Source organism: Camelus ferus, chromosome 14 (genome assembly GCF_009834535.1).
Source record: "Camelus ferus isolate YT-003-E chromosome 14, BCGSAC_Cfer_1.0, whole genome shotgun sequence".
In the NCBI taxonomy this organism is placed as follows: Eukaryota; Metazoa; Chordata; class Mammalia; order Artiodactyla; family Camelidae; genus Camelus; species Camelus ferus.
The window spans coordinates 18,230,358-18,244,063 of record NC_045709.1 but is presented as its reverse complement, the minus strand read 5'-3'; the positions used below and the strand labels follow the sequence as shown (position 1 = coordinate 18,244,063).

Genomic DNA, 13,706 nt, shown 5'->3' with positions numbered 1-13,706 from the left:
CAAATGCACTCAGGCAAGCCAACTTGTATTGAAAGTACAGAAACTTCCGGGGTAAATTTTATCTCTCAGACCTATGACAGCAGACTTCTAAACGTAAATTTTCTTTAATTTGATGGCCAGTATCTCCAGGCTACTTTTTTTTTTCAACTTCCTGATACAGGTGGTGAAAGTATGGGACTTTGAAACAGGAAGACTGTTGTCTGAATTTACTGGGGCTCGGGGCAGCGCTGGAATCACTTGTCTGCCCTTTGACCCAGTGGAAGAAGGTATGTGCCCTCTCTAGTATCTTCTACCACTAGGCAGGGTGACCCCCGACATGCCATCCTGACGGGGGCTCTGTTTCCTAGGCTAGTCACCAGGGGCAGAGATGGCTGGCTGAGAATATGGAGCTACAGCAACGGGCGTTGTCTGCACACCCTGAAACACAGCAAGTCATTTTCTACCAAGGGTCCGCATATTATAATGATGCGAGATTGGGCGTTTGTAGTAAATGTGGAAGAAATCAAATGGGAGAGAATCTAGGAGGCATGTAACAATCCTACCTCCTTTTCTCTGACATTTCATTGCCAATGACTCTAAACGTCTATGTAGGAAGGACATACTTCACATAAATGTTTGTGGTCCCAGCTGTACCCCATGCATTTGCTCCCTCGCTGCCTGAGTTTTAAAAGAGTTTATACCTGGTATATATACATATATACCTGGTATACACCTGATTTCTTAAGAGTTTAACTTTTCTAAACATTTTAATCATCGTGTAAGTCAAACATGCAAAGTCTAGATGAACCTAGTCTCTTTTGTGTGTCATTGTGATTTTTTGTTCTCAAGCCTGCTTTTTCCGTTTGTTCATGTGCTGTGTCTGTTCTTAGTAAAATTTCCACAGTTCTGGCCTGTGAGACTATGCGGAAGATCAGAGGCAAACTTTCTTCAGGTATCAGAGAATATAAATGAAATTGAAGTAAATAAGATAAAAATTACTCGGAATAACAAGTGTGTGATCACTAGTTCTGCCTCTGACCTCACACATGCGTCTGCTCATTCGCTGAGTCAGTGAGTGCCAGGCACTGTGTGGCGTCTTTCAGGAGAAGGTGAGCCCCTTCCTGTAGCTGAGTGAGGGCTGAATCGGCCCTTTAGGGCAGGGAGAGTGGCAGTGCTTTGATGGCTTGAAAGACACATAACTGTGGTCTGGAAACTAGAAAGTAAGTGCTGAAGTTTCCCCAGTCATCCGTTGGGTGAAGTCAGTGTGTGTAAACTGATTCAAGAACTAAGATAGAAGAATAAGTTGATAATATTATCTTTCTAGATGAAAAGCAAAATGAAATCTGTGATTGTACCTACTGGGAGGTGAGCCAAAACAAGTGAGTTATAGTCCACTTGACTGTAAGAGGGGCATCTTGGGTACTTAGTGGGGCATCTTTTTTGATACAAAGTTTGTCCTGGAGGAAGACACCAAGACAGTAAAGGGAATTTTCCAGAAAGAAATGTGTCGAAGAATTCCCCCAAACTGTGGTTGGTCCCAGATGGTAATTCAGACAACGAGGCTCTTCCAGAATATTGGAAGCAATTCTCTGCACATTTTGATAACTGTGTAGGGGTAGAGACCAGAAGCACTGTATCTCTCCACCAAATACTTTATTACGGAATAAATCACAAACTAGAGTAATTAAATTCAGCAGCCATGAGTCAAAGAATAAAAACCCTATAAGTTCCCTCCTGAACATTGAAATGTTAAAAACAATTCTTGATCAATTTATGTTTGTGCCCCTGCCTCCGTGGTTCAACCACGCTCTTGGGATCAGGGCATCCTTCGGAAGGCAGCTGCTCGTGGAGCGCACCTTGGAAATAATCGGGTACCCTGCTTCTGCTTCTGCATCCTTTAAGAACCAGTTAAAAAACGGACCCTGTTATCAAATCACGTTTTATCTTGCTCTTTGCAAAAAACAGAAGAGGTTGTTTTCTTGCTGTCTTCATTTATCGTATGTACATGACAAAATTAAGCCACAGTATTGATTCCATGCAAAAAATTAAGCAGATAATAAGCTCAAGTATCAAAATGTCATGGTCTGTTGTTGTTCTGGGTGTATCACAGCTGCTGAATGGGACAGAAGAATAAACGTGCACTTTGTCAGTGAAATGTACAAAACTATGGTATTTCAAAACTCTGCTTCAGACTGATTTCCTTTCCCACACTCACCCCCCGTTGATTCTTTTCCCTTTAAAAACAGATTTTGGAGAAATTCTTTATGCCATTGTTGGTACAAGTCACACCGTGATATAGACAAAAGTTTCCTCCTCTCTCTCTCTTCTCTGTCTCATCTTTCCTTCCTGCTTCCCTTTTTTTAAAAAAAAAAGTTTATACTTTTCCTTTTTCAGTTTCTTCTCACTAGTTCTTTTCTACGGGAAGAAGTGTAATGACTCTGTGCCCAGTTGCGATGTACGGGGGTTTCCTCACGCCAACAAGCAGTTCTCCAACACCAGCTGGTACCCTACAATTCAACTCCATTCTCACGCTACCTACCTTGAGAGAGCGTCAGATTCCACAGGTTCAGGGTTGAGTCCTATAAGGTACAAGACTCCTCACCGCAACTTCAGACACCATTTGCAAATCCAGGTTGTCACCTGTGCCTCTGACCAACTGGCTATAACATAGGAGTTTCCAAAGACTCCCCTCCTTGGGTTATATTAATTGGCTTAGAGCAGCTCACAGACCTTAGAGAAACTTTTTTCCTACTGGATTGCCAGTTTATTATAAAAGGATATAACTCAGGAACAGCCAGATGGGAGAGGTGCATAGGGCGCAGTATGGGGAAAGGGCAAGGAGCTTCCATGGTCAGCACTTAGGAAATTCAGAATGGAAACAAAAACCAAATACATATTTCTAATTATAAATCACAATGTCACACAGTCCTAGGTAGACAAACTATCGGGGCAGAGAGGGCATCTTTGGGGATCCAAACCAGACCGTACCTTGACACCTGTGGCTCCCCCTCACCTTGCCTAGTCTTCTCAGCTTTTGTGCAGGCTGGCTGTGTTCCTTGCATCCTCAGATGATTTGAAAGATGACTACCTGAGAGGTCCCGGCTTTGAATTTGTTCTTTGGTACTACAGGCTCCTGAGCTGATGGCTTTTGTTTTAGCCCCTGCAACAGTTCTGGGTCTCATTACAGAGGTGAAGCTATGCAGACCATCCGAGGAGAGCCTGTCAGTTGACATATGATTTGCTGGAATGCAATCAGCCCAAACATCAGGACTGGATTGCCTTTTATTCCCACTGGCAGTAGGGGAATTTGCTTTGACATTTCAAAAATCCACATCACTGGTAGGGTGAGGGGTAGGGTTATAAAATGTGCCATCACCTCTCCCTGAAGCTGTGAGTGTGTTGGCAGCTCATTTTACTGCTTGTACAACTTCTCCTGTTTGGCTTTGAATACAGGACACACCGTCTCATTTTCATCACTTCCGGAAGCCACAAGCACACTGGCAGGATGACCTGGTGAGCCCTGGTCCACTGTCCGGCTCTCAACCCAGACAGTGGCACTTGATGGGGATGTCCTTCACTCCTGGGGTTCACCCTGAGTCTCCTGGGCCTGCATCTGCCTAGGGTGATCACAGCATCTCAAAAGCCTTTGCTGTGGCAGGGTTTCGTGATTGGGATGCAGGTAGAGCCAGTAGCACTGAGCTTCCAGCAGCTGCTTCAGCTCCAAGAAGAGTGATGGCCTGTGTCCAGGTTGGGACATGAGGCCCAGGAGCAAACCCATGCATCTCCCCTTGAGCTCAGCCTAGAGTCCTGCGGTGTAGGAATGGCAGCCCAGGATGTGATACGTATGACTTTCCTCAAAGAAGCATCCACTTCCTATTTGTTCTTGGCATGCAAAACTGTACGCATTCACTGTGCCATCCTTGGGTGGCTGGGGAACCTAAGCGATGACATTCCTTCCACCTGTGAGGGACTTCTTACGATTCTTGTTAGCACTCAAATTGCCCCCAACTTTCTACAGCTTCTCAGGGTTGAGTGACATCTCTCAGAATTGTCTGGATGCCAAGCCTTTGAGACAAGTGTTAAGAAAGAAAGGTTACTGTGAATAATAACCACTTCCCACCACCCAACCTTACATTACACCCTTATAAATATTCCAAAAGCTACAAGTCACTAGAATACAAATTCAGTGAAGACAGACCTTGTCTGTTTTCTCTATCACATTCCCAGGAACAGCTTGGTGTCTGGTTTATCTTAGATGCCCTATTAATATGTGTTCATTCAGCAAGCATACATCAAATGCCTATTGTGGGCCCACTGTGCGCCGTTCACTGAAGATGCAGCAATGAGCAAAGTGGTCACCACACGGTCCCTGCCTTCGTGGAGTCTGCAGATGAGTGATTGCTGACTGAAAGAACACAGTTATGCAGAAGATGACCCGAGGGAAGCCATGGTCATTGGAAGGGCAGAAGTCATGCCAGAGTCAGTGAAGTGTTAGTTTATTCAAATATTTATTCATTCAGTTATCAATTCTTTCAACACCTATTGATCAAGCCCTGTCATAGTGCCATCCTTAGAGGGTAGACACAGAAGATAGAAACATGAATAAAATGTGATTCCCGGCCCAGAATTTCACAGGCTGGCAAGGCGATCAACTAAGGAAATAATCATCACACGATGTGACAGATGCTATAATAATGTATGAAACGCTGGAGAAAGCTGGGACAGCTGGGAACTGCTAACTTTGCTCTAGCACCGTACAGGATATTAAAAGATTACTAGGATTTTTCCAGGAGGCCAAGGTAGGGAACAGCAGCCGAGAGGAGGAGGAAGGGGGAGAGCGTGAGCCGAGTGGGAGCACGAGAAGCCATTGAATGAATGTCTCTTTCCCAACTGTCTTACCCACCATCTTCCCAGCAGCTTTCAAGCAGAAGGGGCATCTTAGATGATCGCGGATAGGTCCTCAAGGGACGCTCTGTAGGAACTAGGTGAGGGCAAGGGAGAAAAAAATATCTTTACAGCCCCAAGAAAGGCCAATTCTCTCCACAAGGAAACTGCTCCCCAGTGAGAAAGTGGAAAGGATAACGGCCAGGGACTCTTTGAAGTCTGCAGACTAGTCTCAAAACCAAAAATATGTTCATTTCTTATCTTTCTTAAGGATCCACATCCAAAAATCTTCCTTTCAAGGAGAGTAGATAATTCCAGTTCCTAACAGCACTGGTGAGCCACAGATGGGGGCAGATGGGAGCCCTGGGGGAATTGAGTTGAGGGACTCCACACATTGGAATTCAGATGTGGGGCTCTGGGGAGACCACACCCCTTTGGCCAGTGCTTGGGTTCCGTTGTCCTTTCCCATCAGCATTCCGATATTGCCAGCGCCATGTGGAGGTAAGGAAGCTGCTAGAGTAGCGCTTGCCTGGGGAAGGTGACAAAACTGGCTGCAGGAGACGCAGCACCTCTCTTGCTGACCTGCAAGCAGACGCCTGCCTGGGGGACCCCCTGGTCCTCTGGGCTGGGCCACGAGGTTCCGGTGAGTCCTTGATGTGGGCAACCACAGGATCCTCTGTCTTAGGCACCAAATGGAGGGAAGTTAGCTGTGGGTGGCTGGGGACTGGATTTCTCAATCTGTCCCTCTCTGTCTCTCCCAGAACCACAGGAACAAGGAGGCCGTCCTCTGTGTGGCTTACTGCCCACCTTTCCTCCTGGCCACCTCCCACGATGATGGCGAGAGCATCATTTGGAATGTCATCTCAGGCCACAGGTACTGCAAGCTCAACACCTCTAGCCCCCCTGAAGGAGCAGAAGACGGAGAAGGTAGGTGCGGGGTGGCCTCCACGGACACTCTGATTGGCCTGGCAGCCTTGGGCTCCCAGCAAGTTGTCTCAAGGAGCCTCAGCTCTGGGTGGCTTCCGGTTATAAGGGATTGGCCTAAATTCAGGCTTAACTCGTCAGATGGAGATTCAGATTCCCTAAACTGGAAGGAAGCTTAAGAGTTGAGCTAGCTCAGTCCACATCCTCAGGCACCCATCCATGAAAGCTCATCTCGCAGGCCAGCCCACCACCTCCAGGAGCCCTTTTCTCATCCCCTGCCCGCCCCTTGGGCCTTGCTGGTACAGCTCTTCCAGTGCTGACTGTTCTCCTCTGCTTTTAGGACCACCCTCCACGTGCTTCTATCACCTAGCAAGCAAGCCAGACCCACCCCACCCGCCCAGTTCAGACATCATCTCCTGATGGTCACTCATCTGTGTGCCCTCAGGCTTTATGCCACCCTCACCATCAGCCCCCTCTAGTGGCCTCAGGTTCCTGGGTCCTCACATGGCCTACAGCCCCCTAACCCACCGTCCCACTGGGGCCTGTCCTTACTTCTTGTATACTGTATTGCAAAACTTCTCCCCACCCTCCCACCCCTACTGTCCCCAGTTTCCCTGCCCTGGGTCCATTTCTCCAAGCCCCTTTCTCTTGGATGGGTTCATTCATTCACTTATTCATTCAAAGAATATTGACAAGCCCTTGCTATGTGCCAGGCCCGGTGCCAGGTCTTGGGGCTGGTAATCACATCCCTTTCCCCCTTAAGTCCTGAACCACATGGGAAAATACACATGGGAGGATCCACTCGTCTGTCAGTTTCATTGCTGGCGGTGCTGGACTGGAAAACTGGCAGGAGCCCACAGCCAAATGGGCTTCTTACCCCTTCTCTCCCCACGTCCAGAGTCCAGGCCCATCCTCTCCCAGCGGCCATCTGAAGACCCGCATCTGCCAAAAGCCAGAGGACCCACTGCCTCACACCCATGGGGCCCCAACAAGAGAGACACAGGGTGCTGGGCATATCTGCATAAAACTGGAGAGCTCCTGCATCTCCTGAAACCCAGCCAGCAAACCCTTAGAGAGCCATGAGCCCCAGACGACAATACCTGCTTTGGGCATTTGATGATTTAGTAGCCAAGGAAAAGCTCTAATGATTCATTGGATCAGCAAATATCTTTGAGCTGCTTCCACGGGCATAACTCCATGGGAGATGCGTAGAGGAGACTAGAGAGAGATGTGGGGTCTGGTGCTGCCCTCAGGGGAGTCAGTGTAAATCCAGAGACAAAATGTGCATGCCCAACAGGTAAAGTAATGATACAGTGATGCAGTCAGCCCCTCTGTGCTTGAGAGACACTCTGGAGGGCAGGGGTTGAAACTGAAACCACTGGACACCACGAGATTAAAAAGAAAGTCTTACCTGCAGATTTATTATCCAGTCTATTCTTACCCCCTTTACTACACATAAAAAAAGCCTCTCCTGTGGAGCTCTTTCTGAGAGTGCCTAAGAATTTTTTAAATCTTTAGGGGGAAAAATGGTGGCATTTCCTTCTAAAGGTTTATTTTCATTGCATTTAAATGAAAATTAAGTCACTGGCCAAGAATGCAATGTTGACCTTTCAGCCAGCAGTTCTAATTTAAAATCCTATTTGAAGCAGCATTTATTGCTTAAAGTTATGTGACTGCTGGTTTTGAAAACCTCCTCTTCTACTCCAAAAATGCAAAGCCAGCCATAGCTCCCAATTATTCACATTTCAACACTGCAAAAATTGCACAAATTAGGTGGAAATATGTGAAAGTTCCCCCACCCTTCTGGAAAAGAGCGGTACTGGCTCTTCCTGAAGGGCAGAATGGAACACAGTGGTCTCTTTTCACATGGGACTGTTTAAGAGGCTGCCATCTTACTTGGAAAACCATCTGGACATTTCTCCTGAAGTCATCCTCTGTAGAGAGGGGAGTTAAGAGAGAAAGGCGGTCGTGCAAGCAAAGCTGAAAACATATTTTTTCTGCCAACTTTTCAATATTTTAGCTTCATTCTTCCTTCTACGTATTGGGAATTGTTACATCTTCCGCTACATCAAAGAGAAAGAATTTGAGAGCGAAAGAGAGAGACCAAGAGATTTCAGCCAGGCTAAAATCCAGAAATTTGTGAGTTCACTGAGAAAATAAAGCTCTTTCTATTCTTCTTCTTCTTTTTTTTTAATTGTGGTAAAATACACATAATGTAATATTTGCCATCTTAATTATTTTAAGTCTATAGTTCAGTGGTGTAAATACATTCACAGTTGTGCAGCCAACACCTCCATCCTTCCCCATAACTCTTCTTGAACCTGAACTCTGTACCTATTAAACAATAACTCCCCCGTCCCCACTGCCCCCAGGCCCTGGCCGCCACCATTACAATTCCTGTCTTTATGATCTCGATTACTCATGGAAATGGAATCATACAGTATGACTGGTTCACTTCACCTAGCATAACATCCTCAAAGATAACGTCCATCCATATTGTAGCATATTGCAGAACTTCCTTCCTTCTTAAGGCTGAATAGTATTCCATTAGGTATATACACCACAGTTTGCTTATCCATTCATCCATTGATACTTGGATTGCTTCCACCTTTTAACTGTTGTGAATAATGTTTCTATGAGCATGGTTGTACAAATATCTCTTCAAGACCCTGCTTTTGATTCTCTTGACTATATTCCCAGAAGTGGAATTGCTGGATACATGATACTTCTAGTTCTGATTTTCTGAGAGACCACCATACTGATTTCCACAGGGGTTCTGCCATTCTACAGTCCTGCCAACAGTGCACAGGGTTCCGATTTCTCCACGTCCTGACCAACACTTGTTATTTTCTGGTTTTTGTTAGTAGCCGTCTTAATGGGTGTGAGGTGGTATCTCATGGTGGTTTTGATGTGCATTTCCCTAAGGATTAGTGATGTTGAGCATCTTTTCATGTGCTTATGGCCCTTTGTATACCTTTTTTGGAAAGATGTCTGTTCAAGTCCTTTGCTTTTTTGAAACTGCTTGTTTTTTCTTATTGTTGTGTTTCAGAAGTTTTCTATATATTCTGGATATTAACCTATTATCAATATATTATTTGCAAATATTCTCTCCCATTCTGTAGGCTTCCTTTTTACTCTATGGATAGTGTCTTTTGATGCACAAAAGGTTAATTTTCATGAAGTCCAACATGTCTATTTTTTCTTTTATTACCTGTGTTTTTGGTGCCATATCCAAGAAATCATTGTCAAATCCAATGTCATGCAGCTTTTGTTCTATGTTTTCTTCTAAGAGTTTTATTGTTTTAGGTCTTACATTTAGGTCTTTCATCCATTTTGAGTTAATTTTTGTACCTGGTGTTAGTTAAGGGTCCAAATTTCTTCCTTTGCAGATGGATATCCAGTGTTCTCAGCACCATTTGTTGAAAAGACTGAAAAGGGTCTTGGCACCCTTGTCAAAAATCATTTGACCATAAATGTGAGGGTTTACTTTAGGGCTCTCTATCCCATTCCACTGTCCTGTGCATCTGTCTTTATGCCAGTGCCACAGTTCTGATGACTGTAGCTTTGTCAAATGTTCTGAAATAAGGAAGTGTGAGTCCTCGAGTTTTCTCTTCTTTTTCAAGATTGTTTTGGCTCTCAGGGGTCCCTTGACATTCCTTATGAATTTTAAAATGGCTTTTTCTATTTCTGCCAACAACATCTTTGGGATGTTGATAGAGATTGCATTGAATCTATACATCGCTTTTGGTAGTATTGACGTTTTAACAATATTTCTTCCAATCCATGAACATGGGATGTGTTTCTATCTATGTCTTAATTTCTTTCAACAATGTTTTTTAGTTTTCATTGTACAAGTCATTCACATCCTTGGTTAATTCCTAAGTATTTCAGTCTTTTTGATGCTATTCTAAATGGAGGTTTCTTTTTTTAAATTTACTTTTCAGATTGTTCCTTGGTCATATATAGAAATGCAACTGAGTTCTGTCTGTTGACTTTGTATCCTGCTACTTTGCTGAATTCATTCACTGCTTCTAAGAGATGAAAGCTTTTTATTTAGGGAAACAATATAATAATATTTAGTTTATTTGTGAATAATATTAGAACAAAATAATAATATAATAATTTAAATAAGATAGTATTTTTATTAATAATAGTATTTAGTAGTTAATAATACAGTAAATATAATAACAATATGCTAATAATTATATAAGTAACATATTTAATCCTGTATGTCATTTTCCTGAGTACTTTTAATGTATTACCTCATTTAGTACTCACATCAACCCAGGGAGATAGGTGCTATTGGACCCATTTTCATAGATGAGGAAACTGAGGCTAGAGAATTAAGTAACAGTAACTAGAATGGTTACCATTTGTTGAGTGTCTCTGTGCTCTGAGTACCTTAGGTGCAGTATCTCCATTCAGCTTCATAGCAAGGTCATGGAGCACGACTCCCATAGAGTCCCTAGTTTACTCTTCCCTGAAACTCTGTGAACTAGCAAGTATTGTCTCCCTGTCATGGATGAAAAAACTGAGGTTTTGGGAAGTGAAATGCTCCTCCAGACCACGCGTAGGGGAGTGGGGGAGCAGCACACCCGCCCCTACCCTAGGATGAAGTGGGCAGGTGAAGGGGGTTATCTCTGATGCCCCTCCCCCTTTTTCATCATCCTCCCTCCCACCACCCTCTAGGGCAATACCCCCAGAGCCGGATAATCTGAGAGTAAGGTGACACCTTAGCCCATCGCTGACCACACACCCCAGGCTTCAGGGAGGATACGGGGGCCGAGGAGCCGGCAGGAGCCTCACCACCATGTAGGTAACCCTCCATCTGTCTCTGAGAATCCTCAGTGCCCCAAGGACAACCACAAAGCCCAATGTCAAGGGCACGGGCTTTGGCTGCAAACACATCTGGGTTTGAATCTCAGCACCTCCACGTATGAGCTGTGTGACCTCAGGCAATGCGGTTCTTTCTAAACCACGGTCTCACTGCCTGTAAAATCAAGAGCATGATGTCTAACTGGGATTGCTGTGCTAACTGACCATGGTGGTGTTGAGAAGGTACTGAGCTCAGTGCCTGACACAGGAAGTTCCACTAAGTGGATTAGCCTTGCTGTGGTGATCGTCCACCTGCTGGCAGGGCCTCAGTCTGCCTTGTCCACCGTGGTTTCCCAAGTGCACAGACCCGATAAAAAACGAGTGAAGGAAAGAATGAACTCTTGATGGCTTTGAGCAAAGCTTGTAACTGTTTTAAATCTCCATTTCCTCGTCTGACCCTGGGACTGATAACCCAGTACCACGTGATTTCACATGGTTCTGCATCTTGGCAAATGTAAAAAGTGGCATGCAGGTTAATTAGTATTATTCCAATCCAGGAATCCCAGGGAGTGGGGACCTCTTGGGAAGTGTCCACAGAGTCCCGGGCAAAGCCCCGACCTCCCCACCAGCTCGCGGGCCCCGCCCTCCAGCCCACACCAAGTTCCCAAACCCTGTCTCTCTCCCCGGGTCCTATGGCAACGCCAGGGTGCCCTGAGCCACAGGGCCCTCAGCCTTCACGTCTGCCTTCACCCGGTCAACCAGGCTGGGCTGGTTCCTAACCTCCTTCGTGCGCCGCCTAGGCTTCAGGCCCCAGGCCGGGGGCAGCTCTGTGACCCGGGGACAGACCCAGGAGAGGATGAGAAAAGAGCTGGGAGCACAACCAAAACGCTCTCCTTGCCCCCAGGCCCAGGCCGGAGTGCTTCCTGCCTCACCTTCCTGAAGGCGCGGGCAGCGGCGCTGGGATCACCCGCCCAGCCCTGGCGGCCCGTGGCCCGAGGGCAGAAGGGAGCCCGCGCGGCTCTTCCCTGCGGCGCTGCGGGCGGGTTTGGAGAGGAAGCATCTCCAGGCGGTCAGGACGCCCCGGCTGCGCCCGCTGCCCTTTCCCTCCGGCTGCTCCGGTCTCGCCTTGGAGCCCAGGCGGACTAACGCCAGCCTACTCGGCCGCAAGATGAGCAAAGGATCCTGCGCTGGGGATCAGCGGTGGGGGCCGGTTCCCGAGCCCACTAACTAGCTCGGTGATGTCACCCGGGTGACAGGACCTCCAGCCTTCAGTAACATGTAATGAGTGGGCCAACGTCCTGCTCCAAAGCTCTAGGATTTTATTTTAAATCTCAAGTTAAAAGCAGCTACCGAGCAGGGAGCTCGGGAAACGCAAGGCACATACGCCCAGGCGCCCTTCCTCCTGCTCCCCTCCTCCAGGGCTCCATCACCTTCTGGAGGCTGTTCGCGAGGCCTGTCCCATCGCAAACTTCACTACTCTAAGTTTGGCCGTGGTTTGGTAATAAGTTCCATGCTTCAGGTTTGGGTTTGTTTGTCTGTCTGTCTGTCTGTTTTGACACTAGCCTAAGTGACGCAGCAGCTCATCAGGGCTCCAAGCCCTTTCTATCTGTATGTCTACTTTACTGGAGGATTAATACCAGCACAGTGACTAGTTCTTACTATAAATGGGAGATAGCATTTCACTTGCCATGGTCTGACAAGTAAGCTGTACCTGCGATGGGCCGTGTGTGTGTGTGTGCGTGTGTGTGTGAGATGGACCCTGTGTGTGTATATGTAATGCGCCCTCTGTGTGTATTCTGTGTAATGATCCCTGTGCGTGTGTCTTTCAGTCCAGAGACAAAGCCCGGATCAGCAGCATGGCAGTGACAGCAGGAGACACCTGTGACTATGTGGCTGACCAGGACGGCTTGGTGCACGTCTGCGACATCGAGGAGTACGGCCTGCCGGGACCAGAGCTGCAGCCTTCCAAGGGCAGGCAACGAGCTCTCTGTGTTAAACACTCTGATGAGCACAGCTTCAGTCTTAGTTTAATGTTCCGGTTGGTAAAATTAAATTGCACCCAATGAGGAAGAGATCTCTTAAAACCCTTTAAGAGCAGATCTAGAGAAAAATATTTTCATGAAAGTATTCAATGTTAACAAGGAAATGGGAAAATGGCACTTATACACTCCTGGGTGGAGAATGAATTGGTGTATAGTATCTGAAGGGCACGTTGACAATGTGCATTAAAGCTTTCAACCAGCAATTCTAAAGATCTGACCAAAAGAAATAATAATAAATGTGCACAAAGATTTAGTCATAAGGCTGTGAATCAATATATTTCTCATGAAAGAGAGAGAGGAAAATAATAGAGAAAGCCAGGTGTCCAACATACGGTGTTGTAACATATTAGAATGTCATTTAGTCATTAAATAGGGGTGCTATGTATGAAAATGTATTCGCAGGGAAAACAGTCATGAGGAAATTATTAAATGAAAAAAAATCAGATCACAAAACAATAGGACCGTACAGTTCTACCTTTGTTAAAACAAAGTACATGAAAAATCAAAAGTATAAAAAAAATGCACCACACCAATGTTTTAACAAATGTTACCTTTTTGTACATGAGGTTATAGATGTGTTTTATTTTCTTCTTTTTGGAACTGTCTTTTCTAATTTTTCTGGATACATATTGTTTTGGTAATAACAAAAATATGTTTAAAATTGTGAAACACTTTCATACAATTGTAAAAGTGCTCGTGTTTAGAAGAATATCAAAAAGCATGAAAGAACGCAAAGTGAAAAGTACTAGTTGCATTTCTGACCTCCTCTACCCCCCTAACCTGCCATTCCTGCATCCTAGTAACACTGTTAATGAACCTGAATTTCCTTCCAGAAAGTTTCTATGTATGTGCGTATATGTGTATATGTATATATATATACAGGGCCCATACACACACGCCCACAATACCCACAATACATAATTTTCAGGGCTTGTATTTTTCATTGTATCTCTTGGCCAACTTTCTAAATAACCATATTTAGGTCTATTTAGTATGTTTAATACTTCGCATATTTAAATGGTTACATAATATTCCATTAAATACGCTTCTGTAAAGCTCGTT

The 13,706-nt window shown here is 45.4% G+C and overlaps 1 pseudogene; it reads left to right on the top strand.

The window, feature by feature from the left end:
* LOC102518460 overlaps window positions 1-13,699 on the top strand; it is a 37,892-nt pseudogene extending 24,193 nt beyond the window's left edge.
* Window positions 13,700-13,706: the final 7 nt, after the last annotated feature.